This window comes from Nannospalax galili, unplaced genomic scaffold, assembly GCF_000622305.1.
Source record: "Nannospalax galili isolate Female #2095 unplaced genomic scaffold, S.galili_v1.0 scaffold2324, whole genome shotgun sequence".
NCBI classification, from domain to species: Eukaryota; Metazoa; Chordata; class Mammalia; order Rodentia; family Spalacidae; genus Nannospalax; species Nannospalax galili.
This window is the reverse complement of record NW_008351545.1, coordinates 323829-333060: the sequence shown is the minus strand read 5'-3', so window position 1 is coordinate 333060 and position 9232 is coordinate 323829. Positions and strand designations below refer to the sequence as shown.

Below are 9232 nucleotides of genomic sequence, written 5' to 3'. Positions count from 1 at the left end.
GCACTTCCTTTTTCATTTCTGCCTGAGTTTTCTTCAATGTTTCTATCTCTTTTGTGAATTCATTCAGAAGTTTATCCCTATCTTCTTTTAGCTCTTTGATTTGTTTGTTCGTGCAACACAAAGATTTTTTAAAGCAACTTTCAGTAAAGCATAAAAATGGCAATTTTGTCCTTTTTAAGCTACATTTTATAATTCATTAGTGTGTAAACACACAACTTTTATACAAAAGCAAGGTATCTAAAAGTCTATTAGAAAAGTCACTTATTCCCTAAAGTTACACAGCACTGCTAGTGCCTGGGTAACTTTTTCTTTTGTTTCAACTTTTTTTCTTCCATTCCTCTTTCTCTCCTTCCTTCCCTCCCTCTTTCCTTCCTTTTTCTTTTCAGTGTTAGGGATCAAAGTCAGGCCCTTGTTCATGCTGGGTAAGTACTCTTTCATTGGGCTATACCACCAGATGCCTATTTTGATTGTAAAAACTGTCACTTTCCCATGCTTTCTGAATAAAATTTAAACTCCGTATTGTGGCCCTGAAGGTCCCTTTGACACACCTATGTCTTCAAACTTGTCCTGTTACTGAATTTGACAGTCTGTCAAATTTTCAGCTTTCTAACGCGTCACCCTATCTAGAGCTCACACAGTTGGAAGGACCTTTCCTCTACAGCCCCGAGGACCACTCACACAGCACCTACTGTTGGACTGCCTTCTGTGTTCAAGTCGTATCAGACTTAGTATACTAAAAGTCAAAGCCCCAACATGTGGGTATGTGTATACATAAACAGCACACCACACACACACACACACACACACACACACACACACACACACGAGCACGCACGCGCACACACGCACGCACACACACCACACACACACGCACACGCGCACACACACTAGCAGTTAGAAGCTCTTTCTCTTCTGCTGTCCAGCATAGTAGCCACTAAAATTAAATTAATCTCCCATATTTCTCTCCTCTCCAGAGAGGCTTTAGGCTCAGGAGAAAAAAGTGAAAGGAGGGCCAGGCATGGTGGTGCACATCTTTAATCCAGCACTTAGGAGGTAGAGGCAGGCAGACTTCTGTGAGTTTGTAGCCAGCATGGTCTGCATAGTAAGTTCCAGGCCAGCCTGAGCTATGCATTGAGACCCTGTCTCAAATAAATAAATAAATAAATAAATAATATTTTTAAGGAAAGGAGACGAAGGGCTTCTTTGTGAATGTAAGTTGCACTTGTATAATGCTTTATGATGTATAAAAGTCTTTCATGTACATTTCTTTGTGTAATATCCATGTCAATTAAATACCAAAGAATAGAGCAGGGTAGTTCATAAAGAATTTGAGTGTTTAAGTTTTAGGGCTATCATCAAACATTTAGAAAATATTTTTGTCACATAATGTATTTTAAATATGGCTTGACTTTCACACCATATCCTGACTTGGCTTTGAACAGGAGAACCTAGAAATATGTTAAAGGAGAAAAAGGACATGGCTATTAGCTTTATGGAGATAGCATAAATAAGGTTTAAAAGAAAACTTTTAAATTCCAGAAAGATTCCATGGACTAGTCTACAGAACTTTAGAAAGCTAAATTAGTTTGAAATTAGACTGAAGTGAGGGGATAACGAAGACAGTGAAAGACTACAGGGAATTGTTAAAGGGAAAACCCTTAAGTTTTAAAAGCTAGAAGTCAGCCTGTGAGACTTCAAAGTAGGAATTCAGAAAGGGTTTAGCAGACATAAATACTATGACCTTCCTGGTGACTGAAAAAGACATGACCAGGGATTTCACAGGAAGAATCCATTCGTAATGCAGCATGGCAAAAGTGGAGGAGGGCAGTGATACACACTCAAGTTCCTTGGAAGAAGGTAACAGTCTTCAAAGAACACAAGTGATTTGGGTGAACCATGCGGACCACCATAAAAGCCTTACTTCTTATGATTAACTAAGCACTGAGCCCCTACTTCACATTTATATCTCATACACTGTGGAACACTTTTCACTAAGATTCTCAATGTGTTTCCAAGCAGACACATTTTCTCCTACCTCCTTATATGTGTTTTTATTCATACCAGCTATGACTTATCCACTTTTCCATTTTTAACCCACAGGGAAGTTCTGAAGCCATAAATAATAATGATAAATGTTTGGTGTAAATTCTATAACCTGAAGCTTAGCTGGCCTTGGTGTAGTTTAACACACTGGGGAGGAGAGAAAATGTACTAAAACTTGTCTATGCCCAAGATATGGAAAAAGTAAGAAACAAGATGTTGAATGTGATTGTTAATCTTCATTGTCAACTTGAGTAGCTTTGAGACCACCCAGAGAAGACACCTCTGGACGGGTCTGTAATGGTGTTTCCAACAAGGTTTAATCAAGACAGAAGACCCACCCTGAATGTGGGCAACACTGTCATATGGTCTGGGGTACAGGACTAATTTAAAGGGGAAAAGGAAGAAGCCTCAGAACATCAGCATTGATCTCTCCGTTTCCTGACTGCAGACATAAGCAAGCAGTGGCCTCACACTCCTGCCGCCTTAACTTCTCCACTGTGCTGGATAGCTTTAGTGTCAACTTGACACACCTGGGTTGAGGGAGCCTCATTTGGGGAATTTCCTCTGTTGGACTGGCTTGTGGCTATGTCTGAGGGGCATCTTCTTGATGAATGATGTGGGAGGGCCCAGCCCACTGTGCGTGGTGCCCCCCACCCCAGGCAGGTGGGCCTATGTTGCACAGGAAAGCAGGCTGAGCAAGGGCCAGGGAAGCAAGCCAGTAAGCAGCGTTCCTCCATAGCCTGTGCTCCAGCTCCTGCCTCCAGGTTCCTACCCTGAGTTCCTACCTTGGGCTCCTTGATGAACTGAGACCTGGGAGATGTAAGCTGAATAAACCCTTTCCTCCCCAAGTTGGTATTGGTCAGAGTGTTTTGTCACAGCAATGAAGAAACAAACCAAGACACCCACCATAATATACTATACCCACCCAAACCATGAACCCAAACAAACCATTCCTTCCTTAAGATTCTTTTATCAGGTATTTTGTCAAAGCAGTGAGTAAAGGAATTAATACACTGAGAACTACAGAACTGACATCAAAATTCATCATTTGTCCTGGCAACAAACTGCTTTTTATTTACTCGATTGAAAGCTTTCACCCTATAGAGTAGAAAACTGAATACACACTAACAGAGTTTCATGAACAGGGACTCTTCCTGTGCCTTAAGAATTTTTAAGGCATTCTTACTACTATACTCACTATCCTCATGAAGAAATACAGATTCTTCCACTCCAACTCTGTAACACTTGTACTTAGCACAAATATTCTAGGACTCACTCAGAATGTAGAACCTTAGACAGTTAGACACAAACACAAATTGCCTTAGTTAAAACTTACTCAGAAATCTAGACATAGATTTTCAGAGCTATGAAGGTCATTTCGTTGAGCCCTTTAGTAAATGTTTACTATAAAAAACCTATACACAAGGCATAGTGAAGGAGAAAAACCCCATGAATCTGACCAAAGCATGAAGGATTCATGTTGGCAAAATGAATGGCAAGAAGAACAGGCCCCCAAATTCAGAACTATCCATATATAAGGAAAAAAATGTTGGCTGAGGGCTACTGTGCCTTGTAAGTCCAAAGGGTGAGAACATACACTTCAGGTCCTACCTTATCCAGATAACACTCTCATGTCCTCTCATTAGTAAGTCTTGCTTCAATCACCTCCTAGAACATATAACTCACCTCAGCCAGATATCATCTAACACCTAATGGGCCATATTGGTAAACCCCTCAGCCCAGAACTTCCACAGTCAGTAAGGACTCCAAGATGGCTTCAGTTCAATTAAAAGTGGGCACCAATTTTGGTGTGCATGGTACAGATCACTGTGACAGAATTTTTTTCCCCACATGGCTTCTCTGATGTTGAACAAGGTATGAAGTTCGGGTGAAACCCTTTCCACATGTATCATACTGATAGGGTTTCTCCCCAGTGTGGATTTTTTGATGTTCAGTAAGACTCCTTCTCTGAGTGAAATGTTTCTCACACTCATTGCACTGATAAGACTCAGAAGTTTCAATATTTTCCCACCGACTTTTCACCCTGTCCTGTCCTTCCCAGGCCTCTCCATGCAGAGGCTCCTGAGCATTTTTATCACCATGGGTCCTTTGATATCTCAGGAGATGTGAGCTACGCCTAAAGGCTTTACCACACATGTTACACTGGTATGGCTTCTCCCCAGTGTGAATTTTGTGATATTCAAGGAGACTGCAGCTCTGGGTGAAGGTTTTCCCACAGTCATCACACTCATAAGGGCTTCTCCTCAGTGTGGGTTCTCTGGTGCTTGACGAGGTTTGAACTATGAAGACCTTGCCGCATTCGTCACACTCATATGGTTTCTCGCCAGTGTGAACTCTCTGATGAATGACAAGGGCAGAGCTCCCGATGAAGGTCTTCCCACAGTCTTCACATTCGTAGGGTTTCTCTCCAGTGTGGATCCTCTTGTGCTTGGTCAGGCCTGAACTCTGAGCAAAACTCTTTCCACATTCATGACAATAGTGTCGCTTGGTCCTGGCGACATTTTTCTGCATTGTCTGCAGCTTGCCTTCCTGCTTACCAGCTTCTGCACCTGCAGGAATCAGCAGTGTCTTCACCCGTGTGGCAAAGTGTCCACTCAGGCCCTTCGTCTTTGTATTCCTCAACCAGAGGCAAGTCCCTGGGCTTAGTTTGCATTTCCTGACCTGAAACACAATCATCAACAACTACTAACTATGCTTTGAATGGGAGGAAAGCTCTGACAGGAACAGGAAGGAGGCAAGAATTACAGAGCTCTGCACATGCCAAAGGTGAGGGCTTAAATGCAGGAATAAGGGTGGAAAAAAAGGGACCAATGGAAGAGCCAGTGACAGAAGAGACCCGGGGGTGGAAACCGAGCAAAGGTGGAGAACAATAAGGCTAGTCCATACCCCTAGGGTTAGATACTAAAGTTTGAACAAATGGCAACATTAAACAGAGGGGGTAAAAGGATTTCTGAAACATTCTGTGAGAAACAGGAAATGAGGACTCTCAGAAGTTGATCACCGATCAGAGATATGGGTTGTTGTCTCTGGTCTTATCCCAGGCAGAGGCAATGTGTGCAACAAGCGTTGGCAAACCGGTTCTGAGCTGGAGTTCCAGCATGCCATCAATGAGCTGTGTGGCTTCCGAAGGACCCAGGTCACACTGGCTCCATTCTTAGCAGCCTCCAACTTGTCAGTCTTAAGTCTTTGTTCCTAGAAACTGTAAGTCTCCTTTGCCCCATACTGTGGGCTAAGATTAGGCAAGGCTGGACATGTCTTGTTATCTGAGTCTAACAGAAACCAACTGAAATTTCTGACCATAAAAGGGCATCCAGAGGCCAATAGGGGCACCCTACCCGGAAAAGGAAAAATTGAGACATTTCAGGTGGCTGACCATGACTATAACCAATGAAATTCTCCCCTCCCCGAAGGAATTCAGAGTTATCCAATCAATTCAAAGGTCTCCTGCCCAGTTTGTGCAGGCTTCTTCAAGAGTACCCAATAAACCCCTCACCCCTCATTGTTGGTCGTGGTTGGACTCCATTCTTTGGTTCCTGGAGTCTGTGCCCGACTGGTTGTTCAAGAATTGGAATGCTTTTCAATAAAATTTTCTAAATTTTGAATTTTGGTGGGTGGTCTCCAATTATTCCCTAACCTCAGCCCCAACAACTTCTGACAAGCCAGGTAACCCTCTGTGACTCAGTGCCCTCAACCCCCAAGTTCAGGGACAGTGGTCAGTGTCTATGGTAGCTTCTAACTCCCACACTATGACTTTCATGACCCACTTCCTGAGGTGCTCCACCCTCTACCTTCCCTTATCTGCCAGGCATAGAGAGTCAAAGGGAATCAACATTTACTAAGTATCTATGTGAGTCAGAGTTTTCCTAAGGGCTTAATCTACTGGATCTCACTTAAACTGATCAGAATGCTGACAGGGTAGAAAAGAAAGTACTAATCAGAAGGTTTCAAGAGTTAGTTACACAGCTGATCACTAACAGGGCTCAGAAATGGTGGTTTTGAATCCAAACATATGCCAAACAGTTTCTAAGACTCTAATAGCTTCTGATGCACAAAGGAAAAAAGACACCTGAGGAGCAATTAGTGCCCATCAGTCTTACCCAGGAAGACCAGACTGTCAGAGTTCTCCTGACTTTAATCTCTGTAGAGGTTCATCTGAGATGAATCCTGCTTTGTCCACTCAGGGGAGAGGGTCAGGGCCATGTCTTCCACTTTAAGTAACCCCTAAAACAATAAGCAATCTCACTAGAACTTCTTCCACATATTCACTCCCAAAGGATGGTGCACACACAGAACAAACATACCACTTAAAGGAGCTCTTAAAAGAGGGCAAGTATGGCATACCCACACTTACTTAATCCTATTTTCATAACATATTCACTAAAAATTGTTAACTAGGCATGATGATGCATGCTTGTAGTCCCAGCACTTGGGAGCCTGAGAAACAAGGATCTTGAGTTCAAGGCCAGGCTGGGCTATCCTGGGAGACCCTGTGTTGAAAACAAAGAAACAAAAACCCTGTCAAAGGTAAGAGCTACTGCATACATCAAATACTTCCATAAGAATATATAAAGCATCCAAGAAGTGAAAGACTTTAGTCTCCAAAGGTTTGGTTTGGCTGAGTGGAGATGAGGGTTCATCACATTAATTGTTGCTTGTTTGTTTGTTTTGAGACAGAGTCTCACTATGTAGTCCTGGCTGGCCTGGAACTCACTATGTAGAACAAATTGGCCTAGAACTCATTATATTGACCAAGCTGGACTTGAACTCACAGAGATTTGCATGGTTCTGCCTCCCAAGGGCTGGAATTAAAGATGTGTGCCATCATGCCTGGCACACATTAATATTTTTTTAAAATCTAGGTCTGAGGTGAGGGAAAAAAATCAGAAAAAAAAGAATAAAGAATAGTACTATCACCTCAAACACTGATAACTGCAAGCAGTACATGAAAGACTGGATGGAAATGAAAATCCAGGTTATGTAGTCATCATGGGAGCAGACCAAAAGGACATGCCATGTCTGTCCCCTACAACTGTAAATCTTCGAGGGCAGAAGCCAAGTCTTCATATCCCCAGATCTTGGGCAGTAGTTGAGTGGCAGAGCACTTGCCTAGCATGTATGAAGCCCTGGGCTGGAACCATAATATTGCCAAAAAGAAAGGAAATTTTAAATATCAAAACCATCTCACAACAAAATCTCAAATTTGCATTACCTGTAATATCCTTGTTAAAGAAGAAACCTTACTGATGAAGGCCTAACCAAACAATGGATTAGAAAAGATCTGAGAACACAGAGAGCCCTCCAAGGCAGCAGGAAAACAGAAAAGCCTCTTAAGTGAGCCCCACATGAAGATTTCCAGGGATATGATGAGAAATTATAAATCCCATGTAGATTAGGATGAGGGTGGTAATGAAAGGTGGAGGGAGGCACCTAACAGGAAGCCCAGCAGTGATAAGCGATGATAAGTGCTGAGGAGAGAAGATGGGAGAAGCTTCATCTTACCTGAGGTGGTAGACTCGATCTGGCAGCTCCCATGGCATCTTGTATGCTACTGACCTCCTGAGCAAGCCCAGAAACCTGGAGAACTAAAAGAGAAAGAAGCTCTGGATGAGATTTACCCTGGCATCCAGTCCCAAGGGCCTGTGGAATCCAAGGCCAATCTCTGGGTTAGTCAAATCTTGCTGAGTTTATGCATAGTTTGTTTCCGAAGTTCAGGGTCTCTACCTCCCCAACTCTAGAGATAAAGAGTTCTGATGAGCACCAGCAGATATGCAAAAACCATGGGCAGAATCCATGGTGAGAGACAAAATGAACACAGCATAAAAACAAAACAAAGTGTTTCATTTTTAGACCTTTCAATCTTGAATTTTGTTGGGAAATGAAGATAGAGAAGGTTGGAGGGGAGCTAGAGAGATGACTCAGCAGTTAAGAGCACTAGATGCTCTTGCAGAGGACTTGGGTTCAGTTCCCAGCACCCACATGGTGGCTAACAACTGTTCATAACTCCAGTTCCAGGGGACCCGATGCCCTCTTATGACCTCCGTGGGCATTGCATGACATAGGTGTACTTTCATACATGCAGGTGATACACTCATACATATAAAATAAAAATAATAAAGTATTTTTAAGGAAAGGTTTTGGGTTATTTTCATTAAAATGTCTTTGGTAGCTACTAGGATGTTTTTTCTCTACTTCGGAAAAACCTAATAGAAGTCAGAAAAGGGTTAGCCCATAGAGAAGGACAGTGGGCGTCAACTTTTATACAATTTTCTCAGATTCAAGAGGGAAGTAGAAGGGAAACTCAAGGTTTCCTATAAGAAATGAACTTTCCAAGCGGCAGAAAATGAGTTGGTTTAGGATAAGAGTTCTGTTGAGGAATAAAGATGTTGGATGGAATATATGTTGGATGGTATGAGAGAACCTGCCCAACAGTAGCTCCCAAGTGAATGGTTCTCCCTGCTTTAGGGTTAGATTTGTAGTCTTTATTTGCAACAGAATTTCTGGAATATTCTGACTGGTTTTACGAATTCTGCCTTATTTTCTTCATAGCACTAGTGAATACCCAAAATTGCACCATTGACTTATTTGCTATCTTGTTCACTAGAATGTAAGCTCTATGAGAGCAAAATTGCTGTCTACTGGCAGCTTGATTCCAGTGCTAAACAGCATTGGCTGCAGTAGAAAGGCCTCCATAAATATATGTTAGATGAGAACAGATCATTATGCTGCTAAAAATAAATTCTTTCTAGACATCGATTTTTTATTTTCTATTTATTAATTATTTATTTACTGTAGCCCCAGTTTTCCTGGAACTTGATCTGTAGACCAGGCTGGCTTCAAATGTACAGAGATCCACCTACTTCTGCCTCCAGAGTGTTAGGATTAAAGGCATGCACCACCATGACCAGCTGTGACATCAATTTTTAAAATTATCTACTTATTGAATGTGTATGAGTGTTTGCATGTAAGTGCACTCATGCATGCAATGTCCACAGAGGCCAGAAGGGGGCATCTGATACAGACCCCCCCACCCCCGGTGGGTACTGGGAGTGAACCTGGATCCTCTGCATGAGCAGTCAGTACTCTTAATGGCTGAGCCATCTCTCCAGCCCCCAGATATTAACTTAGTATCTTACCATACACAGATTTTGTTATATAAGTTTTCTGTTTT

General features: G+C 42.3%; 1 pseudogene; it reads right to left on the bottom strand.

The window, feature by feature from the left end:
- Window positions 1-3606: 3606 nt before the first annotated feature.
- LOC103746336 overlaps window positions 3607-9232 on the bottom strand; it is a 10094-nt pseudogene continuing 4468 nt past the window's right edge.